Raw genomic sequence first — 13973 nt, 5'->3', positions numbered from 1 at the left:
GCGAACTCCATGATATCTCATATTTTGTGATTTTATATTTCATTATTTTGTTTTCATTTAGCCGTCATATTGTTTTTCGGTTACATCACATAATCTGTATTCCATAATACAAGAAATGCTATAACACTCATTGAAATCTGTCAAATGTATGTACGTTAAAATCATACTATTCCATTTTGGGCAATTATGCGAAAGTAGTACTTATTAAAGTTCTTGGACATTGTAATAAAATAAAGCAGGCCAATAACGACATTAATTTTAATTTTCATCATAATTTCAAAACCACAAAATATAGACATATCATAGATCAGGTAAATAGTACTTGAACCACAGAGTAATAATCCCAACAGGTTTAGCACAATGTTGAAATCCAAATTTGAATGATTCGAATAATATTTTGATTGATAGGAAAATCATTGTATGTATGAATACAAAGTAATCGACCAACAATCAGACGAGACGGCAACATACACACAAATCACCGACATCGGCATCATTTGCATAGAATCTCAGGAGTATCAGATAATGTTGGTTGAACGACTATAAATTCACATCTGAGAGAATGTATGGAGAGGTTGCATAACCAACTTCCTTATTCGAAGTCAGTTTATGGTAACTATTACCATTTATATTAATCTTTGATCATCAACTGTTAATGTAGAGGCTCTTTGGCGGATAATATCAGCCATTGAGACGATCTGTATTATCTAAAGTAATATTAGGAGGAATAATGTTATTTTTATTATTTATTTTGATCTTAATATTAATATTAGTTACTTGAGAAATTTTAGAGAGAAGGCAGTGAAATACAGGATTAGATGAAGACATATTAATCCTTCGGAATGGCAACTCATAAGCGATATCGCTACCGTCACACGTTGACATGCTGTCCATATTACTGATTGTTTGTCATTCCAATAACGTATAATAATTAATAGTATACAAATAATGTATTAAAGAAGTGTTTTTTTTTTTATTAAATTTATTTGTTTTTCTCATTTTAGGAATATAATTTTATGAAAATTGATATATTTTCATAAACAGTTAAGCAATTTTAAATATTATGAGTACATATTATGAAGGACTGCTTAAAAAGTATTGTCGTAGATAATTTCAATTTTTAACTTATACAATATGTTGCAAATAACTTTATGAAATGAATACCTACCTCTATTAAAAAATATTTAACTTTTCACAAATACTTGAACGAGTTACTTGCAGAATAATTAAAATTCTAGTTACCTAAATCAATAACTAACTTTTTTTTGTTTTTTTTTAATTAATGTATAATGCGTAATTAAAGTTCAGTAATGATGCTCTTAATAGGAAAAACCCCACATGATGATGATGATTTTTGTTAGGTGTAGGTAATTCTAGCGAAATTCACTTGAGCACAGTTTACATCTGATCGTGGTAATATAGGTTTTTACAGCCTGATAAGAGCCCTGTAATTACAGTTCTGATTGCACAATAAAGTATCAACTGAGCTAAGGCGAGTAATTGTATTAAACAACGTTTATTGTGTAATTGTACAGTTCTATCATTATTAGCGCATCGTCACGTGCACTGAAAACCAATCTTGTATACGTCGTCATTATGAAATGACCATCATAAAAGACCGGCGGACAACGAAAGCCTTCCTTTTATTCCGAATTCAATAGAACACAATGACTAAACTCACGAAATTTCTAACTTCAATACTATTATAGACTGTGTGTACTTAACGTTAGAATTTAAAATGTTTTACCTAATCATACGGCGCAGCCTTATTCTGAATCTTCAAAATGGTGAGAGAGCGTTATGCAATAGATAACAAGAGCTGTGAGATGACAGATCCGATCGTTGTCTCCAATATCTGGACAGCAGCTGCAACAATATTATTACGTTACTAATTATATAATTATGTATAATAAATTTATAGGTATTATACTCAATTATCAATAGAATGATATCTATAAATTGTTGCACAAACTGTTTTGACTAGTTTGTTATTGTTCCTTAAACTTTATGGATGATACTGAAACTATTATGATCTTCTTCATGGTCTCCTGAGTGAAATGGATGTGAGAATAAAAAAAAACAGTATTCCCAATCAAAAAAGTAAAATAGAACTTTTATGGTGGTTCGAATTTGGAATAGTTTGGAAACAATAATAATGATAAAATATAACTATATATTCTATACTTTTGGATTTAAGATCATATATTAATCTATGTGGTACGAAATTCAAAATCTCTCTAGCCGTATAAGCGTGTTAAACATGAGAACACGATTACATTTTTTTATATTTATAATACAGTAAAGAGTTAGGTCCCTACTAAATATATTTCTTTAAACTGTAACAGGAAGAAGAAACTTACAGTGTGGTTTTTTTCTATAAATAATAGAAAAAAAATAGTTGAAAATTTTGCCAATAATATCGACCACCTGAAACCTTTAATACCTACTGTCGAACTGTCTGTCACCTATTGTATAAATTGATCAAGATAAATTCGATGAACTTTCTCTTTTGACAAGATGTTTCGACAATCATGTATCCATCAGATTTGTGGATTAAAAAATGTACTCACTACAATCGCGAAAATTACGAGTTTACGTAATAAGTAATTAAACTTATTAGTTGTTAATTTTGATGTATACAGTAAGATCGTTGCAACTTTACGTTCTTACTAATTAACTATTCGACAATATGATACGGAATATATTTTAGATTATTCTTGTAATAAATTACAGTTATTATTGGGACAACCTTATTAAATACATTAAAGCAACTCTGCAAACAATTATTTGGGAGAAGTACCTTGTATGGCATATGTTAGTTATTCAGAAAAGGGATTTTTTCATCTAGAAACAAATTTCTTGGATTTGGAAGGACAAAAATGTAACAATGTTTATTTCCAGTTCTTCTCAACTGATGTAATTAGTCCAACTGGATGGTAGGCATTGTGACAAAAACCGTGATTTAGAGGTTGAAAGAATTTTTAATTTTAACTATAATTATTGCCAGTACGTAGCTTAATTGTGACTGCTATCCCACACTCCTGATTTTATTCAATAAGACTTTATACAAAGTGGTATACATGAATTTGTCTGGCCTATTTCTGCCGCTAAGCAGATTTCTTTGCATGCTTCTGCCTGCTGTCGATTTAAGTAAAACATTTTTAATAGTTATTACAATTTTTCAGTTTATTTTTGCATTGGTATAACAGTAGTAGTTCATACGTATTGCATGCCATTTAGATACTTAAATAAGTACAAGTAAAGCTAAGCATAAATGAACTGTAATGGAAGGTAAAATGTATGTAAAAGTTCTGAATAATCTATTAACATGTCTCAATATTAGATGTCTCTACCTACACGATACGCTCTGAATATTTTATTTTCTAATCTGTTAACGGGTTCAGATCTGCAGTGCGGTTTAGTAATATACGAGAGTAGGTACGCGTGGGTTTACAAGCCTTTCTATGTAATAGAATCTTTAAGTACTGTAGGAAACTACGTATAAGAGACAAAAAGTTAATTACATTCTAATAAACAGAGTGATACGTCGCACAAAGTCATCAATCTGGGTACTTTTATATTACCAAATTATTTTTATAGTACCCCTATACTATAAAAATAATTTGATAATAAAAAGGAACAACAAAGCGAAGCGAATTCGGGTCACCTGTTGGTAAGTGATTCGCCGCCCATGAACACTAGGGAATCGCAAGTATGATCGTCCTCTTATTTTCAAAAGGAATATACTGTTTTCATGAAGGTTTCAATATCGTATAGGTTCGGAAATACCATTGCAAGTTCTACAAAGGTTAGGAAGGAGAAAAAGAGGAGTAACAAGGAAGACCTGCTCTGTTATTTGAAGTTACAAAATTTAACTTAAATAAACTTACTAGTAGCAGATTATGAAGAAAGTATAAAATACTGGTTCTTTCCTGTTACTTCGTCTGCTTTTATTGAGATTATTGTGTGTGTTGATACGATCTACAAACAAGCTAAACGGTTGAACGTTAAGATTCGTTCAACCGTTTAGCTGTATATAAGTAAAAAACAGAAAGGCAGGAATATTCGCATTTATTATAAGAGTATGGATATAATAAGTATGTTCTTGTCTATACACGAACATACTTATTACATCATACATACATGTAATTTATTATATGTATTTACGTGTATTTAACAGTCGTAGTAAATAAAAATTGAATGGATACATATATAAAAAAATATTACCATAGGGAAATTATATCAGGTGTGCCGCCTGCCATATAATCCAATATTAGTTATCATTACCAATTACCTTAATTAAATATACAACATTTTGTTAAATTACATTTATAACTATAGACTTTTATTAGAGCTAAACGGTAAAAAGTCGTCTGTAGGTACCTCATTCTCGTCTATTTCATACGACAAGCAGCTTGCTTTGTGAGTTGCTTGCTCTGTGATTCGGTTATGGGGTGCAGATTAAACCACTACCTAATCTGGACTAAGGTGTCGTGCCTTTTATCCTGCAACTTCACTAAATTACCAGATAAGAGGCACGACATTTTAGTCCTCTAGTACAGCAACGCAAGAGTGGTAAGTTTAGACAATGGTTACCTCTTACCTTCGGGTGGGACATCAGCTTGTTTGCTATTATAATTACATAAAAAAGATGCATTTTATCTGGATACACATATAAGATGTGTGTCATTAAGCTCGCCTTTTGTACAATAAAGAATAAAAAAAAAGATCGCAGAAGCGACAAAAAAAATTGTAATGGAAAAAAAAAATATATAGTATTTATAATAGCTACGTATTTAAAACTTAATTACACATGAATTATGTGTAATCATTAAATTTGTTTATGACCGTTTTTGTTACATGCTTGTATTAAGAAACATGCATTGTATGACAAAAACGTACAAATCATCGTTTCGTCTCGGCTACTACAACTCGGAATATGTTAATTAAAGTTATATCAAGAGACATCAACTAAGTTTAGAGTTTTTGCTATCTTTATGTTTAATTATACGAGTCGTTAACCGCGCTTTGCCTCGTCGGAATTTTAAAAAGCGAAGAAAACATCTAGATCTGTTAATTTTTAAAAACAATTTTAAACAATGGAACCTAAGTGGTCACGGACAGTACAGTTCTAGCGTACACTTAGATTCTGGAAGGCCTACCTGGCGATGTATTCTCGAGAGACTACAGGACGGGGTTCTTCAAGAAGGTTTGTTTTCAAGACGCGCCTGACACCCGCCTGAGGATTTCAGGCATCCATAGGTTACGGTAACCGTTTACCATCAGATGCTTGTTTACCAACGACGCAATATATAAAAAATATGATTAAATAAAATATACCTTTACAACTGTTGTCCTAGATGAGTTACCAACGTAAATGACAACTTTATATACCCAATTTTACGGGTGACGAGAGATTGTAGTAATGGGGATAATGGGACTATTGCTAGCAATATACAGTGAATGAACCTGTTGAAAACATCGTGATTAATTAATTGTGAATTCACCACGATGGGCTCAGCCTGTGCTGGTAGACTGTCAGCACACTATTCTATTATATATTTATCCATTAAAAATATTTCTAAATAATATAATTATTTGAAAGTTCTCTGATAGCGAACAAGAGCTAAACAATAAATTTAAAACTTAAATTTGCCATCTACTTGTATATATACTGAATTCTATATATACTGAATAAAAACCACTTAGCTTATAAGAAAATAAACATAGGTTTTATAAATATAACAAACAAAGGTTTTATTATTGTTTCGAGGGTTAACAAATAAACTTGAGGTTTTTCCTAAATTTAGTACAAAGAAGGATAAACGTCCCCTTAAACTGTTTTGTTAAAGTTTTCCTTAAAATGTCTCTGTGGTATTGACCATGAGTGCGCGACCTTTCTTAACCAACTTTGAAAATGAAGGCAATCGAAGGGGTTTTTACCTCGATTTCTTTTTGTGTATGTTATACGATATATTGGATTAAACTGAACTGTAATATTATTACTTATTTTAATGAGATTAAAGTAATTTCTGTTGTGATATAATAATATCTACTCGCTACATTTATTTGAGTAAAGGGTGCATATACGTGAACAAAACATTTGAAATTTTTACAAAAAATAATACAAGCATAAATAATAATATAGCAATGTTGTAGAGACTTGGAAGAAAATATCGTGCAAAATTTATTAAGAATCCTCCTTTCAAAAGTGTAAAAGCTCGCCGTCTAACATCATACCACCTCTCATTCAAAGTGCATAAGAAATATATTTTTTCTCGTATATTTTTTGATAGCATAAATATATTCATATAAACATAAATCTCAATATATTTCTACGGAGTATCCATTATTATATAATATATAGCCTACATAGTGTCTTCACCGAACTAAAACATGTATATATTTAATACAAAGGGTATATATATACATTTAATATAATATTTAATACAAATTCTGTAATAACCCTGGACGATTCACAGCATCCTCTAGTCCCAAGCTAATCAGAACTTATATTATGGGTACCAGACAACTGATAGATTACATAAATACATTATTTTGTAAATACATACATAGAAAACAATCAGACCAATACAAACAATCTTACCAATGAATACAAATGTTTGTATCGTGCGAGGAATCAAACACACGACCCACAAGAATAGGGCTATGTGCAAACTACTAGACCACCGAGGCCGTCGATGTCTACATAAACGCCTACCTTAAGTTCTTTGTATGGAAAATGTATATAAACACAGTAAACATTGTGGAATCTAATATAAAACGAAGTAGTACTCGCCAAAATTACGAAACCTGTTTACGTGAACGCTTTGTCTGATCAAAATGGTCATAATGTATTTGGTGCCTAATATTGTTAATGCATTTTTGCAACAATTTTAGAATGGTAAACAAACTGACGGCCCACTTGATAGAGTAGAAAACGTTACTTATTTATACGTGTCTGTACTTATATTATAAAGAGGTAAACGGTTTGTGATCTGTATATCTGAATATCTGGTCTTTACAACTTCACGGAAGCGAGGACTTAGGGCACCCATAGAAGGCGTTCTGGAACGGCTGAAATGCCAACTCATACTTGACGAATACGACTTTACTTCTAGTGGTTCCCCCAAATGGCTAGAGGTTCGAACCTCAGCTCAGCCACCGTGATTTCGTACGATTTCGAAAAGGACAGGGGATTGATAAAATGAGGCAATATTGGCAAATGAATTGTATAGAGTCAGTAATTTTATTAAAAAAACAATTGATTAGAAAATATGAAATATGACTGTTACATTAACTATGATCGGAAATATCATATTGCATATTAAATTAATTAATTATTATTCTTTCATAGTAAATGTGCTAAAATGCCCTGCTGTCACTCACACCATACTAAGTCGAGCGGAGTATAAAATATTACAACTTCATACACAGTAATTTCACTGTCATATTTCATCCTTTACACCGGAATAAAGCTTATGCATATAAGCTTACATACTCGTAGCATATAGCATAGATTATTGTAGCTGCTCGGTGACAGAAATAGATGCAGATTTTTACAAAGGTAAACCAGGTAAGTGTTATTATAATTTACATTTAGCAATATGAAATAATAGCATCACACAATGATTTATTCATAGTATGCGGTATTTCGTAAGTCGGTATATTCAGGTAAACTTCAAATTTAAGTATGTAACTATAACAATCTGTAACAACAAAATTAATAATAATTTAAAAGTTGCAATTTTCCACTTAATTTCATGCATTTCAGTCCAGTCAGCGTATACAATAAACAATATATAAAAATACTAGCTGACCCGCGGCACCCTCATCAGCATCATACTTTAACATTTATCCAATTATAATAATTATATTTCGTCCAATTACATAATATTTTATTTAACTCTTGCCTATGTGTGATTTTAAGCTATGTTACTGTAAGGTGTCGTAAAACACCAGTTCAATAATTTTTGCTTGAAAGAGTATCGCATTTATAATATTAGTAAGATAATCACATTTTTTATTCACATTACATTATTTACATATTAATTTTATAAAAAATTAATTAAACAGTTAAAGCATTCAGTTTTTCACTTTTATTTAGTAGGAAATAGTAAAACGAGCAATGCACAAGCATAACATAAGCTCTGCTTAGCTTGTGACTAGATGGCGTTGTGTAAATTGTCCTGTTTTATTACGATAGAATACGAACAAAGTTCTAACGTACGTGCTAATAATATCTTTCACCGTGTTTATTTCAAATTATTATTCATAGAAAATGTATAATGTGAATCACTCAAGCATAGCTTTAAGATCGTAGCAATAACATTCACATGACACGAATTTATTGTTTATTATTGTCCTACATAACTGTTTTGAACATTCAATTCATCATCATAGTGCTGTCCTAATTGTTGTGAAACTGGTTTATGTTTTTTAGAATCCTTTTATTTGTCATTAATTATAAAGTAACATAAGTTGTTTCATTGTATAAATATGTACATTGATCACATAAGAGATATATTAATTAAGACTACTATTGGAGGGAAAGAATTGTTAGTAATATGGACTAATATCCCTATTGCTATCAATATACCGTGTTAAGTTGATGTCCATGTGATTGGTTAATGAGAGAGTGATGGGCTAACTGTCCTGACTTCATGCTCATTTTACCATCCTTCGCTAGTGCTCCACCAACGTAAACCGTAAGCACATGGAGGCGCATCATTCCAATATTATCCATAAAAAGCTTAGTCTACTATTACTAAACTGTTCTTATTTCTATATTTAAACTAAAAAAATATAGTAAGTATCTCAGTTTAATAGAATAAATGTTTTGTTCCTAGTGACGCAAGCCTGATAAGAATTTAAAATTCACAAAGTGTGTTTTAAATTTAAACTAATTAGAGAAGACAATAACATAAATAACATGGAATTAAAACTATCGATATATTTTACGAGTAATTGATGTTATACGTTGTAATTGAGATCCAATTTACACTCAATGTTGAGACAAGTTTCCAGAAAATTACCGTGGGATAATCGCGGAACAACCTTGTGAAATGGTAACTTATCACACGATTCTGTCGTATTCGGATATAATTGCGTGTTTAGGCAATAAATTCGAGGACAGTAGTTATTTGTTATGTCACAGGCAACATTATTTTCCGCGGGTTGACCTTTCACTAATATTAGAAGGTTTTCCGCTATTCTGTCAACTTTTGTTGTGTTCTATTGTGTAAAACAGTTATTATTGAGATGGTATATATTAAAATAAATAATATTTAGTAGGTATCAGATGAGTTGAAATTACACTGCTGGGAATCATTACTTATTTCGTAGAAATTATTTTTTTCTAGCATAAGTGCATTAATAGCAGTTAATACATTCTTCTATGGATTTTCAAACATTACCTAAAGGGCAAATTATGACATATCCTTTTATGAGCTTCGTGCCATACTTAGCATATTGTGGAAATAATACTAAAGTTACTGAGATATTTTATTACTTTTATGTCAAGCACAGAGAAACAGATAATCAATATCGACTAATAGATAAATTGCGTATCTAATTAAATTCGCCGAAGCTATTTTAGTTATCTGTTTTGTTATCTTTTTATACCACTTTCCTGTTAGCATAATATCGAGCCGTTTTACCTATGACAACGAAATAAATAGTGGCTACAGATTAATACTGTTGTCTATTTGCTGGCTAGATCGCCCAAACGGATCATGACCTTTATGCCAACCGGTTCTAATCGGCCGTTGCTTGAAAAATCATGATCGAATACACGATTGACTATGCCGCAAAAATATATTCGAAGTTTATTTTTATCGATCTTTTTTTTATCTAAATGGGTTTTCTATAATAGGCTACAACAGTACAATAATCATCATTGGCAATTTTTTATAAAATTAATCCTAATTACTCGCTTATTGAGAGGCATTCCTAGGCTACATCCATAATAAATGAAACGAATTTATATTACCCCACTCACTGTGAATTTTTCTTTCGCAAACCTATGTTTAGGTAAATTATAGATTTTTACATATTTTTCATATGCGCATTGGTATAACTCCATACAGCAAACTTTATAAAAATTTTGAAAAAAGATAGATTGACTTAGTTATAAAATTAAAATATTCAGAAATTGCTACAATATAATTGCATTAGATTTAGGTTTAATAATACTTACATGTTTTCTATATTAAAGATCAATTTATATTTGAACTTTCGCTTTAGTAAATGATATATTAATATTATACATTATTAATAGAGTCTTAACACGAATAATTTTATCGTAAATAAGACGTAGTAATGTAAAAATAGACCAAAAAAAGATTAGATCATCTTTATAAATAAGACAATTGAGTCTTGTTACCTTATTAAATATGATGACAAATGTATTCAATAGCCACGTAGGATTCAAATATACTGAGCGCAAAGTGAGAATGCTAAAACTTGCATTCACCACGACGTCGACATTTAACAATGCTTCTAACTATACCATCGGAGATATAAGTCGTGAAGACATTTATTTTTATTTTGATTATGCTTCTTTATTAAAGTAGATTTTCCGTGACAATTCACAGAGCCTAGCTTGTTATGGGTACTAGACAACTGATACATATACTTAATTTTTTTTGTATTATGCTATGTATTATATAGATAATATAGATAGAATATACGCAGTACAATACAAACTATTATACTCATAATACAAATTACCGTGTAATGCAGTACCGTGTTAATAATCGAACCCGCGACCATTAGAAGTAAAGCCCTTTGCTAGACAACAAAGGCCGTCTAATTAACAATTGAAAAGAATACAGGATTTTAAGATTGCAATTATAGAACTTTCTGACTTCAGATGACTTTTTAAACTTATTTTATCATCTCTAACGGAATAATTTTAAAAAAGTCATGCAATATGCATGATGTAATAATAATAAGAAAAATAGCCATGGAGATAATTATACATTTTACTATACATTATAGACATTCAATACATTAAAGATTGTATATAAAAAGTTTACCTTTTATAAAAGTGGTGCAAAAGCAAATGCGTGTTTTGTTAGCGAGGCGCCGACTCAGAAACAAGTTTGGCACTGCCTGGAAAGGCAGCTGACGTGGTTTCTGACATAATCTGGCCTTCGGAGTCATTTGCACTCGATAACAAAACAAGACGAAACAAAAATAAATACATTATACGATTATACTCTTCTCAGTTACTGCACATTCATTTACAAAATAATTTATTTTCAAAACTGTATACAAAATAAATTCAAAACATCTGAAAATTATATTTACTGAGCAAAACCTTTACTCACTAAACGTTAGTTAGTTGAATGACGTGCGTATATGGCAATAATTGTTCATACACAGGATCTTCATTTAAAGTTAGACATAGATACCTATATAAATAAACAATATAAATAAATTGTTTAAAAAAAACTTTTGAGTTTCTTGCTAGTTCTTAATTGAATCTGTATAATGAACTGGACGGTAGGGAAAAAACATCTAAATATATATAACTCAAAGGTGACTGACATAGTGATCTATCAACGCACAGCCCAAACCACTGGACGGATCGGGCTGAAATTTGAAATGAGGCATCCGCTAAGAAAGTATTTTGATAAATTCTACCCCCAAGGTGATAAAATAGGGGGTGAAAGTTTGTATGAAACTTTGTCAATTTTAAACCGATCGGGACTGAGACTAAAGCTACTATGACGTATGCATCCCCTAAGAAAGGATTTTGATAAATTCCACCCCTAAGGGGATATATTAACGTGAGCGAAGCCGCGGCCAAAAGCTAGTAATTCATAAGCGGCTAAAATGTCCTACATGTATAAATGATGAAGTAACCAGAGGTATTGTCAACTGTCGACGTTGTAGTGAACACAATATTTGATATACCTATCCAAGCTTCACTGGGTCTAGTTGAATCGAAAATGACTATTGGCGAACGTCTCTATTTCTTTGATCACTTCGTTTCTTATCGCCGCTTCCAGCACAGGAGAGTTAGTCAGTAATATAGGTTACATACAAACTTGTTTTACGTCGTCCACATTTAAATCCCCAACTATTGTAGATAAGGCGAGGTTTTCGTTAAACAATAAGTCAATGATGTTCTCAACGAATAGAAAGCTGTCATAGATATAAATAAAAGACCATATTTATGTATTTAATAATAATGACACAGAACAAAAAGCGCTTTTAAGGACAAACCCAAAATTTAAACTATACAGTAATAAATATTAGAAATACTTATTAAAATTAATTTGTTTGTAAATGTAGATAAAATAATGAAAGCATCCGGTCTAACAAATAATCATACTCACGGGAATCAAACCCATGACCATCGCTAGTAAGACTGTAAACTTGATCATCGAGGCCGTCGTTTTATTAGCTATAATCGTAGTCTGCGGTAGTACTTTTTCATGCTTGTTGTCAATTACCATCAGCACAATGTAGATACTCTGTGGTCGCCATGAATCCGGCGTGAGTAACGCCGACACTTTTTCAACTTCTGCTTTTTATTTGTACAGATATCGTTCAACTTGTCTGTCAGATTTAGGCGTAATTTCTCAACCAAGTTAGTGAAAGGCGTAGCAAGGCCGCACAGACAACAATAGGTTACTTATAGCCGATACAAGACGCACGGACACCGGAAGGAGGCTCCATTCATAACGAACGCTTTGTTCTAAGATCCTTCTCGAACCGAAATTGACGCAAATCTAAATTTATTACCTACTGAAGCAATGACTTTGAATGTTGTTCTTGTCGGATTTGATTTTTAAATATATATTTTAATAATTATTGCAAATGAATATTGAACTCCTTCAGGACAGGTATGCAGTATGTCTATTTTATATTTTCAAAGTTGACTATAGACGAAAATAATATATGATTATTTTATTGCTAATATTCTTTTAATTTCGTTTCGCTCTAACTTCTACGAAATTTTGAAATAACTCGCTTACCGGTTATCATAGTAAATCTATGATAACTACTTTCTACGTGTATTTATAATTTATTACTTAAATAGAATTATTCTGACAAATTGATTTATCTAATGTTTAGCCTGAACAGCGGTTCAGGGACACTGAAGACAAGGTATAGTTTTGAATAAAAGTATACCTATAAGTACATGTAATTTGGAATACGGGAATTATTAAGACTTTACTATTTTTTATTACTTAGAATAGTAAATGACCGATTCTTATTTTTTAATATTGATAAATCCTTCCGCAGATTTGAAGTATACTTGTCACTCACATCAGTACTTGCCCCTATCGTTCTGTAAAGGCTATATAGCAGCGACCGGCAGAATTAGTGTACTTCAAAACAAAAGTAATTTGGATCTATGTAATGTGTAAAATATCTAAGTGTATATTTTTTATGTTCTTGCATTCGTGAAGACAGTGATAATAAAACTGATAGTATAGCCCTTTAAAAACTCAACACTGCCCTTTAAATGACACATCCGTGATCTCGCCGTTAAAATGGATGAACGTCAGATGTCATAGCGATAGCAGAGACATTATAAACATAATTCTCATGTCAGGGATGGCAACCAACTCATACCAGATTTTTGGTCTTCGGTACGAGGGACAAGGATAATTTCATATTTTTTTACGAGTCTTTTATCTACGGAAATCTATACATGGAAGATATTTGAGAAATATATGAGACTTTATTAACGTAATAGAACCCTAAGACAATGAATGTAAAAAAATTATATCAGATTCTGATTGGTTGATACTGATTCTGTTGGTCTGAGCGTTTAGGCGCGCTAATGTCAGAAGATACGGTAATCTTGTGGTAGGGTTCACTTGAAATTGAACAATAAAAGTTATAATATAAACTATTCTTATATCAGTAATTAAAAGTATGAATAATTTTAAAACTACAAATAATATCACTAAAAAAGAAATTTTAACGACGTTGGAGAGCCAAACGAGTCA

General features: G+C 31.2%; 1 protein-coding gene across 2 annotated transcripts in view; it reads right to left on the bottom strand.

Annotated features, from left to right (window-relative positions):
- The window catches only part of LOC131847061 (uncharacterized), a 55610-nt gene that overhangs the window by 23333 nt on the left and 18304 nt on the right, over positions 1-13973 (bottom strand). The window contains exon 1 of one of the 2 annotated variants that reach the window (XM_059196509.1): positions 1748-1809. The exons of the other annotated variant lie outside the window; for it this stretch is intronic. The gene's annotated coding sequence lies outside the window, so the exon portion shown is untranslated. Of the gene's footprint in view, positions 1-1747; positions 1810-13973 lie in introns of those variants that run through there. 2 annotated transcript variants of the gene reach the window in all.

This window comes from Achroia grisella, unplaced genomic scaffold (genome assembly GCF_030625045.1).
Source record: "Achroia grisella isolate CSIRO2021 unplaced genomic scaffold, CSIRO_AGI_Agris_v1 utg515, whole genome shotgun sequence".
NCBI lineage: Eukaryota > Metazoa > Arthropoda > Insecta > Lepidoptera > Pyralidae > Achroia > Achroia grisella.
Note: the sequence above shows the minus strand (reverse complement) of the source record. Positions and strands in the feature narration are given on the sequence as shown.